This window comes from Barbus barbus (assembly GCF_936440315.1).
Source record: "Barbus barbus genome assembly, chromosome: 1".
Lineage (NCBI taxonomy): Eukaryota > Metazoa > Chordata > Actinopteri > Cypriniformes > Cyprinidae > Barbus > Barbus barbus.
The window spans coordinates 9511513-9523612 of record NC_136729.1 but is presented as its reverse complement, the minus strand read 5'-3'; the positions used below and the strand labels follow the sequence as shown (position 1 = coordinate 9523612).

At 34.3% G+C, this 12100-nt stretch overlaps 1 protein-coding gene across 3 annotated transcripts in view; it reads left to right on the top strand.

Moving 5' to 3' along the window:
* The first annotated feature begins 7576 nt into the window (after positions 1 to 7576).
* The window catches only part of LOC306847622 (A-kinase anchor protein 13-like), an 83526-nt gene continuing 79002 nt past the window's right edge, over positions 7577 to 12100 (top strand). For all 3 annotated transcript variants that reach the window (XR_013782171.1, XM_079381670.1, XM_079381669.1), the window contains exon 1: positions 7577 to 7936. The gene's annotated coding sequence lies outside the window, so the exon portion shown is untranslated. The remainder of the gene's footprint in view (positions 7937 to 12100) is intronic.

The window sequence follows — 12100 nt, the reverse complement described above, 5'->3', positions numbered from 1 at the left end:
TAGGTTAATCTACTTTACTAAGAATAGATTATAACATTACATGAATGAAAACCAGGTTGTGAAACAGATTTTTTTCAATCAATTCAATGGGATGCTAGAAAAAAAAACAAATGCTAAATTCCATTGCCAAATTAATTTTTACACACTTGTATGAATTTTTACAATATTTGTGTGTGTGGTAGATTCACTAAAAAGAACCTACTTAGTCATTTGTATGAAAATCACGCTAAAATCGCTAAAATCTGAAGTAATATTTTCGATGAAAATGCAGTAGCATCACATAAAGGAATAAAGCAGTGGCAACAAAGTAGCCTATATGAACATTTAAGTTAAAAGGAATGTTATTAGCCAACAATATAGCCTACACATTTAAGTACACATACTTGTCATCAAAATATTTGATCAAAATGTTTTAAATAGTGAATATAAATGAAGACAAAAAAAATAAAAAATAGCCACTGATTATTTACAGTACACAATACAAAATACAAATATAGCTACAAAAACAAAAAACAAAAGTAAAATAGGGCACAATATACTGTATTAACATTTTTCTTTTGTATTATTTATTTATTTGAGGTGTTCTGCCTGTATTTCGAATTTTGCAATTCATTGTGTTTTGTTTTAGGGTTAACAGAACTGTCCAAAAAATAATGCATAATGTCCTGGCAGAAAAGTACCAGTATATTCTTTCTTTCTTCCTTAATTGTTCATTCTTTTTGTTTTTATTTTTTATTTAGCCTGCTTTTTACAATGTAGAGAATTGAACACTAGTATTGCAACTTCCTCTTGTCTCGTGCTGCCATGCGAGAGTCTGATACAAGACAGTAATCCCACACTCTCATTGGTCAAGACTAGACCTCATTATAAGCCGCCTACTTATCCAGCCCAAACCATTTGATCTGAACACACTAGAGACGAGACATCCTGCTCACTATATGCCTGAAATCTAAGTATTTCATATTGAACTTACGTGTTTGTGCATTTGTAATATACAGATGAATGAATGGCACGCATGGCAATGTGGCAGCTTTTATGGGAACGCACACATTCATGTGTGTCTGTTTAGAAATGATCAAGACACTGACAATATCAAAATGTCTAAGTACTATAAAGACAGACTGCTTTTCTTGCTTTTCTTGTGCCCCGACATGGGCCGTATTTTCTCCCGCTTTCCAAGTGAGAGCTATGATTTAATCCATCTTAAAACCAGATGAATTTTATTCATTCCCAGAAGGCCAGATTAAATTTGGAGGGCGATGAACATAATCAAATGTTTGGAGCATAATAGAGTATACGACTTGGAGTATGAGAGCAATAATACATATTTTGAACTGGTTTGGGGGAAAAAATGGTTTTCAGCATATCAAAAATCAAGCCATTCATCCCTGAGCACTCACAGTTGTCCCTTGCCCAAACATTAAAAACAGTAGAAAAGAGATTACTGAGAGAACACATCTATGTAGATTCATTGAGTATCCCTTCTCGACCTGGTTATCATGATCTGACGGCCCCAGATGGGCATTATGTAACTTTAGACATGTATTGAGACAAAATAAGCTAAAACAAACCTTGCAAATGCATGCAGTTAGGTCTGTAGGGACTGTTATGGGATCAGATCATGATATGTATCCATTCTGAATACCATATAAAATGCACATACATGTCCTGTCACATTATTGAAATGACTGTCAGTAGATGACATGAAATAAAGCAAAAAAAAAAAAAAATGTTTTCATTGAAAACTAATACATAATAATAATAATAATATATGATGTGTGTGTATATATATTTATATATATATATATATGATGTATATGTTCTAATATATACATAATGCATAGGTTCTGAAAGCTAAACTGAAATCAATAATTAAATCTTTATACAATCTTCCCACTAAATTCTTTTGTGACATCCTCTCTGTCAGGTGATATATCCATATATGGCTGAAAGTGCACATGGTGTGGGCGGGTCTTTAGTGATGTCACAGGGAGGACACAGTACCTAACAGAGGGCAAGTCTGAAGGGCAAGTTTGCTTAAGCATGCCACCTGTAGCCTCATGGCAGTCACCTTTAACACTTTATCAACATACTTCATTCAGATATATTTGGGCATTTTAATTGTTTGTTGTCATTATCTGACATTGCTGTTTATTAAAAAAAAAAAAAAAAAAAAAAACAACAAATAAGAATGTTTTTTTTTTTTAATAATTGGTGAACTGGAAAATCTTTATATTATAAATTAGTTACATTATATTTTCTTATATTCTGCATACATGTATACTGTATATATCCCGCACAACTCTTAATAATTTTAATATGCAACATTTCTATCAGCAGACCTTCCACAGAGTCAGGCATAGTATATACAAAAGGAATCCCCAAATATAAGAGCAAAAAACATTTATTAAGCAAGTTTGAGGGGTGTCCGGCATATATATATATATATATATATATATATATATATATATATATATATATGTATAAAACAGATTCAGCTGTGCGAGGTTCTGTAATTTAGATTTTACAAGTTCTTTGATTTTTTTGAAAAAATAAAATAAATTTGCTTTAAAGCTAAATATAAAACAAATAAATAAATACTATTTCAATTGCTATTTTCGTTTTAGAGTTGTAATTTATAATTGTAATCTCATCGGAGGACAGACGGGACCAAAAATATCAATAGCTAAAAGTCAATAAACAATCTGTTGTACGCAATGAAAGGCAACATGTCATGAGGCTTTTCCATCAGCTTTATAGATCTGCAAAATACATGCATGCAACACTTTCAAAGTTTAATTCTAATCTCTCATAATGGGTTCCATTTTATTGTTGTGATCCACACGGATGTAGTCAAATATTGTGATCTGCCATTTGTACGACTTGAAACATTTAATATTGAATGTGAAGCATTCACATCACCAAATACAGGCATGATTTAAAAGCAATGGTTCTGAAAGCAGTTTTAAATCCTTAAAATTAAAATGAAATTAAATGAACTTACCAGAATTATTATTCACTTTCACTTTAAGTGTTATGGTGTTTGATATGAATTTTAAAAATCCAAAGGAAAATCCTGGCAGGCTTTCAGAAGGCAAGCACTACATGTCACCTTAACAGGAGGCTGTTGGGCAGACCAGAGGATTATGGGTCGACCGGCTCATCCAGATGGACTCTCCCTACACTTGATGCAGCCAGACCAAATGGTAGAGTCCAGTTTAGAGAACACATGAGACCACAATAGACCAAAGCGGATGCTATTGCATGTTTTGGGGGAGCGGAATACTGTTAATGATTTTACCTCACATGCTTATGATACCATTAATGCTAAATAATCACTGAGAAGTTATTAAGTGAGAAAAGAGGACCCCTTAAACACGTTTGACTACATAAAACACAGATTGTAGCCTTTGAATTGCCACGTTTATTCATTTTAGCTTTCATAGCCTGAAATGTTTTTGCTTGAATGCTTTTGCTTGCACCAAAGTGCAATATCTTTCGAAACCTTTTTATTAACAAAAAATGTTCCTTCATGACATGCAGAAGGATGCTGATATCACTTCCTTCTCAGGCTGACATCAGCAACACTGGCTTAACTAGCTGAAATAAAACGCCCACTTCCGGTGTTGCTCAGGGCTTGTTTGTACGGCCTGCTCTGGGACAGTATTATAGAGGTTAGATGTCTTGCACACAGTAAAGCTGCCTAATCCCACAGCCAATAATTCTGCTGCAAAGAGGATTAGCTCCACCCCAACAGAGCCATTGGCTATTTTTAGATCACATCCCTGTGTTTTCTCCGCTTGCTCCGTCTCTTTACATTCCCCTCCCACCAATTTATCAAACTTCCTAAGTGGGCAGTTGATACTGTAAGACCAGCTTCACCTCCACAAATCCTTGGTTTAACACAGTCGTCCTCAAACCTTGTCAAATGGCAGACCACATAATAAACCACATTTAGTGTCTTGTCGTGACCAATTAATTTTGTTTTTATGTCATTGGCTATAATGAAACTGCAATTTTTATTTAATGAACCTGCAGGAGCCAACTTAATTTAATTTAAGTTAATTTTCCATTATTTTTCATTTCATTTTTGAATTACACAAAAGTTCCACTATTAATCCCTATTATAATTTAATTTGAATCAATTTAATTTATAAAAATTTTTGAATCACAGGTATTAAAAGTTCCATTATTAATCCATATTATAATTTAATGCAAATTAATTTAATTTATTGTCATTTTCCCTATTAATTTAATTTAATTTTCTTTTTGAATCAGGTATTCAAATTTCCACTTTTATAAAATAAAATAAAATAAAATAAAATAAAATAAAATAAAATAAAATAAAATAAAATAAAATAAAATAAAATAAAATAAAATAAAATAAAATAAAATTTAATTTAATTTAATTTAATTTAATTTAATTTAATTTAATTTAATTTAATTTAATTTAATTTAATTTAATTTTTGAATCACAGGTATTAAAAGTTCCACTAAAATCTGAAACCCGTTGTTTCTCCATTTCAAAACATTTGCTTTTTTCATGTATTTTTCTTTGATGTCTTTATGTTTTTGATCCTTGTGTTTCACCCCCCCCCCCCCCACTCATTGTTGTTATTTTTGTTGTGAGTGTAAGTATTATGTTGATTATTCTTATTTATGGTTAATGTGCCTTGTTGGATTGTTCCCTGTTTAAAAAATTCCACTATTAAACCATATTATAATTTAATTTAAATGAATTTATTTTCATTTTCCCTATTAATTTAATTTAATTTTTGAATCACAGGTATTAAAAATTCCACTATTAAACCATATTATAATTGAATTTAAATGAATTTATTTTCATTTTCCCTATTAATTTAATTTAATTTAATTTTTGAATCACAGGTATTAAAAATTCCATTATTAATCCATATTATAATTTAATTTAATTTAAATTAATTTATTTTAATTTTCCCTATTAATTTAATTTAATATTTGAATCACAGTTATTAAAAGTTCCACTAAAACCTGAAACAAATTTCTCCATCTCAATTTTTATATATATATATATATATATATATATATATATATATATATATATATATATTTGCAATAATACTTAAAAAGGTTAATCCCCTATTAATCCATATTATAATTACTTTACTTTAATATTTAATTTAATAATTAACTGGGATCAGCTGCCTGTAAATGATAAAGTAAGTAAGTGAAAATATCTTCCACTGAATGACTGTTTGTGTTGGTGTCATACTCGGTCAGTCTTCCTCTGTCTGTCTTGTTTTCCAGATCTGCGAGTGCAATCCCACTGGATTACGGGAACGGAGGTGTGAAGGAAAGACAGTAAAGAGTCACAATCAAACTGGCCCAATCAAAACTGATTGGAGCGTGACCACAGTTCCTGTCACCTGACTGACAGACGCGCGAGCCGTAAGAAGTGATGAACCCAAGTAGGCTACTGGATTTCTTTAGAATAGATAATGCTTGCTTAATGATAAATAATTGGACTTTCACAACCGTACATTGAGATTCCACTGATTGACACTTTTATTTTGTATGTTCTTCAGAGAAATAAAGCTTTTTGAAATGCACTTTATCCTCAAATCTGCTCCACAGTGAAAGAGGAAGTCGTCATCTAGTGTTTCTTTGTGGAAAGTCAGGAGCAACTGAGGAATTGAATATTAGTTTATTATTTATTAAATATTTACAGCCTATCATTTTTAATACTTATTTTACAATGAAACATATTAAATAAAAATAAAATATTAAACAGCCTGAAAGCAAATCAGTATATTAGAATGATTTCTGAAGGGTCGTGCGACACTGAAGACTGCTGAAAAGTCATTCAGCCTTCATTAAAATAAATTAGATTTTAATAAATTTGATAAAAAGTTATTTTAAACTATAATAATATTTCACAATATTACTATTTTTATGTTTTTGACTGAGCAAAGATGGCTTGGTTAGCATAAGAGACGTCCTTCAGAAACCTTCAAAAAAGCTCAAACATTTGAACGGTAGTGTATTTGGAATAAATAAATTAATACAAATTATGTACACACCTCTAAACATGATGTCAGAAATATCAAAGCATTATTTTTTAAAAGAGAGGAATATCACAAAATATTGACATTGAACTGAAATACAGGGAAATGACAACAACAAATTCAATAAGACATGTTTTACTTGTCACACACAAAACAGACTCAGATCTATGAAACAAAAATAGGTGATATTAAAATACGTTCAATATCCTTACAATATCATTAATTATATCAGTACTAGTGAGTGAAAGTGACAAAATGGCACTGTTTCCTAAAAATGATATTCTACATTCTGAAACCTTTGAATCATTTATAACCATAAAGGTCTTTTTAAATCTTCAACAGTAGCAATATTTAAATGCATAAAGTGGAAAACACAGCATTTACATTTATTCATTTTTAGCTGACGCTTTTATCCAAAGCGACTTACAATTGCTATATATGTCAGAGGTCGCACGCCTCTGGAGCAACTAGGGGTTAAGTGTCTTGCTCAGGGACACATTGGTGTCTCACAGTGGATTCGAACCCGGGTCTCTCACACCAAAGGCATGTGTCTTATCCACTGCGCCATCACCACCCAACAACCACAGCAACATCACTAACAACCATAAAACTTCCCAACTCTGCATGAATCAACTTTGACATAGCTGGCCAAGTCTTTCCTCCTCCAGCAAGTCCTTCAATGTACAAAACAGCTTTTGTGATGGGACAAAGCTGGCAATGTACTTCATTGTGTCAAGCTTGTTTCCCATCTCTCTTCACTGGTGGCAGACTGGGAGCGGCAGACTGCAGACGGGATATTGAGATTCACTTCACGTTTCCCCCTACTCTAACTGTTGCAAATGTGCCAAAGTGCAGTTCAGTGTGACACACAGAGAAGAGTCTTTTCTTTCAGTGTTTCCTTATTTATCTAACACCAGAACTCTGCTGGGGGGAGAGAAGGGTCTCCGGGGCTTTCTGAACGCACTGGAGACAGTTCATTGAGGATCATGAAGCTCATTATTCAGAAACCCCTGAACTTCCATTCACAATGCACACAAGCAATGCCTCACTATATTAATATCTAGATTTCATTATGAGTTTCTGAAATGCAGTCTATTTATTTATCGCCAGGGGGCGACACAACAAACCATAAAACACCTGCTGATGACAAATCCAATTGAAAACATTCAGTTGTTAACATCCTCAAACAAAAAAGTAGATTATGAGTGCAAAAGGCAAAATAATCAGTAATATGATCCTAATTTGCCAGTATTAGAAACCAAACTCCTGAAATGGCTTTAGATGGGACTTTAGATGAGCTTTTATTCAAGATTGAATTCAGGAGGGCGTGTCTTAGACGGCCTTTCTGTGATTAGTCAAGGTACGATTGGTCTAAATAATAATTTTGACATTTTATCTATTTACTAGGTATTTTCAGTTCACTATATAGCAACGGTTCTCTGTCTCATTACTGATGTCTCCTGATACCTGATCATTTTCTCATCGCTGATCAAGATGGACCAATCACAGTCGATTGTGATTTACAGAATAAAGGGTTTTGTGTGATCATTTATTGGAGCGGAGTTCTGTATGAATGTCAGGTGCTATTCCTTATAAATAATAAATATAAATGATTATGCTTTTCAGTGTACAAACGTCTGTAATAAGGAAAAAAACGAAATAAGATTTCAATGCGTTTCAATGGTGGATTCGGATTTCAGGGCCACCGCTTGGGAGAAGCAGAAAAAACGGATAGGAAAGTTTTTTGGTCATCAGCGTTTGCCTCCCACTGGTTAATATGTTTCCTCAGAGAGTATCATGAAACGTGGATGTCATCTGACCTGTTTTCAGTTTATCTGGATCCTGATGCGTCCTAAAGGCAAAATCCGGCGGTAGACGTGTTTAGTTAAGAGGTAAGTGGCTTATTTCATGCATACTTGGAGAAATACAGAGGCGCGTGAACGCTTGACAGCTTTTGTTTAGTTATACTTTCTGGATTCATGTGTTATTATGGACGTGATCTTAACCGTGCAAACATCAAAACAGGTTTTATATTTCCACATTTTTCTGTCAGGCGGCTTATCGTTTATAAGGAAATGAACTTGGACTCAAAAGTCAAGTCAACAGGTGCACAAAGCCTATTAATGACAGTGTTCATACAAAATACATTCTGAAAATTGCAGCATGCTGATTTTTCAATACTTTTTTCTTTGTGTTTTTCTTATTTATATTTTTAGGACCTAAAATTGAGAGATTTTTAAATCCACAATAAAGGGGAAAAAAAATAAGTTTTTAATGCTGTTTAAAAGCACAGTAATATCTAAGCTGTAAATGACTATAGCCACTGTATTCATAATTTAAGTTATTTGTATAGCGCTACAGGAAATAAGTTTCCACAATATATTTATATATTGCAGAACCTTAATATATTTAACTTATGGCAAAATTTGGTAATTCTGTATGTTGAATTTAAGTTTGTAAAAAGTTTAATCAGGTTTTTCTTTTGTGTTTTATTCTTATTTTCATCAACAATAATGTGGTTTAACCCAGCTATATCGGAAACTTAGGCTTACCTCTAGATGGAAGTTTGTTTATTTCATTAATTGGCTCATGTATTGTGATATCATATGAAAATTAATTGCTTTAATTGAAAGCCGAACCACCTAGTGCAAAAACTTTCCCTTGAAACTTAGTTTCTCAATCTCTGGTGGACTGACCAATTGATTTTTATTATTGATTAGTTATGTTTGTTTTTAGTGTTTCTTGCCAGGGTTTCCTCAGTTATTAAAATGTGATGTCAGAAAGGCAGTACAGGTAAATATTGACTCATAAATAGGGTAACTGTTCCCTGAGGGAGTAAAACAGCAGGACCAAACAGCAATAACAGCAGGTTTTGAGAGCATCAGGTAGGAGAACATTAACCAGCCAGGCATCAGGCGGCACAGCGAGCAGCAGTGGCTCTTGGAAACAGACACCTGAGCCACAGCCTCCTTGTCCTCCCCCACCCATGACATCACACGGCTCTTATCTGCTGCCAAACACAAAGCCGCATTTAGCTCGCAGTAATCAGCGCTGTGACCTAACCTGCCATGCACTTGAGATGCATGAAGATTCAGGTGTGCTTTTTGGTTCGTTTGCTTCACATAATATGCTGAAATAATGGATCTATGAGCTCTGCTGGACTCAGCTTGGAGTTCTCAAGATCTGAGGTAAGATGTCATCCAAGGAGTTTGTTAAAATGTGAGGAGAAATATATGAAATTTATGTATTATAAACCTGTGGCATGAAACCTGTCGAAGTTCTTTTAAAGGTGACTTTCAGTAGTTTAAATGTGAAGTGAAGTGAAGTGACATACTGCCATGTATGGTGACCATACTCGGAATTCGTGCTCTGCATTTAACCCATCCAACGCACACACCGTGAACACACACCCGGAGCAGTGCGCAGCCATTTATGCTGAGGCGCCCGGGGAGCAGTTGGGGGTTTGGTGCCTTGCTCAAGGGCACCTCAGTCGTGGTATTGAGGGTGGAGAGAGCGCTGTACATTCACTCCCCCCACCTACAATCCCTGCCAGCCCGAGACTCGAACCCACAACCTTTGGATTACGAGTCCAACTCTAACCATTAGGCCACGACTTCCATCGTGTTACAGGTTTTAAGTTACGTCATACAGTCATATGTCACATGAAGTGCAAAGCTGTACCTACAGGAGGGAGCCTGAGTGAACCACAAGCTGGAACTGGTGCATTATACATTACCGTTCAAATTTTTGGGGTCGATAAGATTTTTCAATGTTTTTGAAAGAGATTATTAAAAATAAAGTATGTTTATTGGTTTCTATGGTTCCGTGAAGAATCTTAAAGTTTCCTTTGCACAAAAGGTTCTTTATAGTAGAAAAGGAGTCTTTAGATGATTAAAATGTTCTTCACACTAAGAAAAAACATTGTTCTTTGAAGAACTGTTTACTGAAATGCTCTTTTGGGAGCTGAAAATGTCTGTGATCATGAGTTTGTTAGGTTAAAAACATCAAAATAAAAATTTGCTCAAAGTTTGAGGGCAGCCTCTCATATACCTGAGTTATCTTATCATAGGGCTGGCTAATAGCATTGCTTCTGACTCGAATCATGTGCTGAATAATGCATTTGCACTTTTATCATCTAATCTGTGCTACAAAGTCCCAAGATTTAATCAAATGAGTCTAAAACACACTTTTGTGCTTCAAGCAGTGCAAGAATTGAACACGGCATCAAAATTCCAGGAATCATGTTTTCTTGCTCCCTGTAGTGTTTATTGCAAAATCTTTTATTTGGTTATGTGAAATTGTAAAATCTGATGATCTGTTTGGTAGAAATTGTGAAACATGCTATGATGCAAGACAAATTTCAAACTTTGTCTGACAATAAAGTTTATACAGTTTTTTTATGGCATCTTTGCAAAAACTCCCTTTTGGAACCTTTATTTTTAAAGGTGAAGTCTGCATTTATTTTAGGGATGCACGATATTGGATTTTTGCCGATATGCCGATATTTTTCCAAATCATTTTGGTCGATACGATATATTTCCTTTTTGTTTGGAAACAACACCAAGTCTCTCATGTGAAAAAATTATAAGCAAAAATATTTTAAATTTTGGTTATTTTTTTTAGCAAGAACTTGTTCGAATTAAATAAACCTTAATGAAGGTTTTTGATGGCACATTGAAGCTTTGAAAATAACTATAAATAAACTATATATCAATCGCTGCATTCCCCCCCCCCCCCAGAAAGATGCAGCGTTAACCCAGCGTTAACATTTTATTTTATTTATAAGGATTAACATTTGTAGATGGTCTAAAGCAAAAGAGTTGTAAAAATTCAGAAAATCTTTTAGAGCTTATGATTTGCTTAAAAAATAAAGCATATTACACATTAATGAATAAATCAGTATATAGGCCTATAAAATGATTTAATTTACAAGTGTCATGTTTGTGAATTATTATCTTTTTTTCCATGCAAGCTATAGCTTCTGACCTTTAAATCAAAACATACTCATTATTTTATGATATCAATTACTGCTTTATTTAATCAGAAACACAGTGTAAATGTTAATTGTGTAGGGGAAGTCGTGGCCTAATGGTTAGAGAGTCGGACTCGTAATCGAAAGGTTGTAAAGATTGTAGGTGGGGGGAGGGAATGTCCAGCGCTCTCTCCACCCTCAATACCACGACTGAGGTGCCCTTGAGCAAGGCACCGAACCCCCAACTGCTCCCCGGGCGCTGCAGCATGGCTGCCCACTGCTCCGGGTGTGTGTTCACGGTGTGTGTGTGTGTGTGTGTGCATTTGATCACTACTCACTGCTGTGTGTGTGCACTTGGATGGGTTAAACGCAGAGCACCAATTTCGAGTATGGGTCACCATACTTGACAATACGTCACGACTATTTACATTTAATTGAATTAGAAGTAGGCCAACAGCGCCCCCTACAGGTTAAAACGCATTACCGAATGGGCTTTAGGACCCAGGGGAGGCTGCTGCTGCACGTGCTATTAGCCTGTTTACTCTATCGCAAACGCATCATTCTGTACTGGTTTCACAGATTAAATGCTGCAATCCAAAAGAGTGAATCTAATCATCATTCAGACAAAACTTTGCTTCAAGAATGAGCCACACTGCTGACGTGATCTAATCACTAGCACACCCTGAGCACATGTGAGTTAATGTATTCCTCTTATCGGCGAGACTTATAGGCATAATTTTTTTAACTTTCTGTATTTTTGATCAAATAAATTAGGGATGCACAATGTTATCGGGCTGATATTGGAATCGGCCGATAATTGCTTTAAATGTAAATATCGGCATCTGCCGATTCCGATATCAGCCCGATAATATTGTGCATCCCTAATTTATTTGATCAAAAATACAGAAAAGTTAGCTAGATATTATTACTATTTAAAATAGCTGTTTTCTATATGAATATATTTTAAAATGTAATTTTTTCCTGTGACGCAAAGCTGAAGTTTCAGCATTATTACTCCAGGCTTCAGTGTCCAACCGGATTTCATGGCATTTCGTACATATTTTACTATGTGGCTAATTTGTAC